The sequence below is a fragment of the Symphalangus syndactylus genome, chromosome 5, assembly GCF_028878055.3.
Source record: "Symphalangus syndactylus isolate Jambi chromosome 5, NHGRI_mSymSyn1-v2.1_pri, whole genome shotgun sequence".
Classification (NCBI taxonomy): Eukaryota; Metazoa; Chordata; class Mammalia; order Primates; family Hylobatidae; genus Symphalangus; species Symphalangus syndactylus.
Window position 1 is genome coordinate 54,230,083 of NC_072427.2, and position 2,418 is coordinate 54,232,500.

At 35.2% G+C, this 2,418-nt stretch overlaps 1 protein-coding gene across 2 annotated transcripts in view; it reads right to left on the reverse strand.

Moving 5' to 3' along the window:
- Positions 1-462: 462 nt before the first annotated feature.
- LOC129482533 (insulin-induced gene 1 protein-like) overlaps positions 463-2,418 on the reverse strand; it is a 2,962-nt gene continuing 1,006 nt past the window's right edge. Inside the window, exon 1 of one of the 2 annotated variants that reach the window (XM_055278492.2) lies at positions 463-2,418. This exon is cut by the window's right edge and continues 1,006 nt beyond it. The gene's annotated coding sequence lies outside the window, so the exon portion shown is untranslated. The other variant, XM_055278493.2, reaches the window with a different exon arrangement.

The window sequence follows — 2,418 nt, forward strand, 5'->3', positions numbered from 1 at the left end:
TGATGACTAGTCCATTGAGGGTTTTTAACATGAGAGGATGATGAATCTTATTGATAGCCTTTTACATGTCTATTGAGATGCTTATGTGGTTTTTGTTTTTAGTTCTGTTTATGTGATGAAACACATTTATGGATTTGTGTTTGTTGAACCAACTTTACATGCCAGGGATAAAGCCTACTTGGTCATGGTGGATTAGCTTTTTGATGTCCTGCTAAACTTGGTTTACTGATATTTTGTTGAGGATTTTTGCATCTATGCTCAGGGGTTATTGTGTTCTAAGTAATCACTGTCATTTCTGATTGTGTTTATTGAGATCTTCTCTCCTTTTTTCTTTATTAATCTAGCCAGTGGTCTATCTATGTTATTAATTATTTTGGTGAATCAGTTCCTAGATTCATTGATTTTTGTATGCTTTTTGTGTGTCAATTTCCTTCAGCTTAGTTCTGATTTTGGTTATTTCTTTTTTTTTTTTTTTTGGTTTTGAACCTTTAATAAAAGTAAAAAATGAATACAAAAAGACACAAGGTTGAAAACTTAGTATCAGTGTGAGTCTCACTAGATGTTCAAATCTGGTATAGTGCAAATTTTGTTCATACTATTTTACATTTTTACAAACTCAAATCACTTTGGTTCATATATTTTCTATAAACTACTGGCAAAAAAAATCTTCAAATTTACATTTTTTTTGGCTACATTATTTCTAACAGATATAGATTTACTTCTGGTTTCGGAGAGAAAGACTTATTGTTTGTGCATCATCAAGTCTGTTTTAAAGATCCACTCACTGCTTTCATCTAATAACTTCTGGTTTTTCATAAAATGCTGACATCTTCATTGGAAATTTTTTTCATGTAACCATTTTCATTTTCAGAAAATATATAAGGGGGTCATTCCAAAGTTCAGAATGATCCTATTTTTTAAAAAAACAAAATTCCTCTAAAACAAATTAGCTCCAGGAACTTAAAATTTACTCCAAGACATTTCCCTCAAAACAAAGCAAAAAACCCCAGCAAAGATCTTTCTATACACAAAACCAAACACAAAGACCAGCACTCACAGGCAAGTTCCTCTAAGCTTCCATTCTGCTGACTGGTGGCTTCCATTTAAAAGGAGTCTTTTAATCAAGCCACTTTCACAGAATTTAAAACAAACCAAACACATGTAAATTGCAAAATACAAAAAGGTAAATTTGTAAGTAAAAATGACTAAACCCACAAAACTGGAGTATTTTGAAGGTTGAGGGTTCAGTGGAGGGTGTAACACGAAAGGAACTTCACAACTGAAAGAAATCATTGCCGAGTTTCCTCCATGCAGCACTGAAATGAATGGAGAACCCTTCTCTCGAACATCTCACACGTTAAAAAAATAAATATTTAAGAGATACAAGGCTCAGATTGGTTTTCATATACATTGCACTTGAAGTTTAAGACCCAATACTTGCAAATTAGGTCTGGTATGGTCTATGCCATTAAATGAATACATTGTGCTCACCAATATCACTGACTATTTAGAAACACCACATGTTTAATGCAGTGACATATGCACTCTCCTTTTTACAAGGCAATCACAGATTGCAAATTCCATAGGGCTGTGACAAAAAACAGTCATCTCTATTCTGTACTAACAAAGAAACAATTTTGGCTCACTAAGATTGAAATACATGGCAGACAGGTATTCATTCTTAAATGATTATGGATTTCGAAATAAACTTCATCAACTGAGGTGAAAATTCCATATATCGCAGTGTGGGAACCAAGACTTTTCACTGCCTTTTGCTCAGTAAGATTGTCTACACAAACTTCCATGGGTGGAATGAAAAGCACAGTTGACCCACTGGTGATACACACACGTGTGACCATGTAAACACGCCACTGCAGGATGAACGAGCGTGACCGTGAAGCATGGCCACACCGCGACCCCACTTAGAGTGTGACCTCTCTATAATCACTGCTGCTTTTCTTGTTGTTGTTGTTTTTTTATTTTTTATTTATTTATTTATTTTAAACACAGCCCTATTTTTAAAAATCTTTTGGATAAATATTATTCCTATTACACCATACTTCATGTTTGTTAAGCACCATCAACCTACCTCCTTTGGGCACTGATACAAAACTGAGAGTTGGTAATTGAGTCTTAGTTCAAGGCTTTGAAATACGGCAACTTGTTTTAATCACGTGAATGAAATCTAATACCTGGGGAACTGCCACCTGCCTGAACCCATGCAGCCTGGGCAGAATGATCCAGGGCACAGACAGGCGCCAGTGCAGTCAGTCAAGGGAAGACTTCAGGGTAAGTCGTCATACTCTCCACCTCCCTATTCTAGACTAGGTGAACAGTTTTTTCCAGGAGTCATTTGTACAGTCAGCCCAATCTAAATAGATTATTTAAGAAAAAAGATAATCTTTGTCATAATCCACA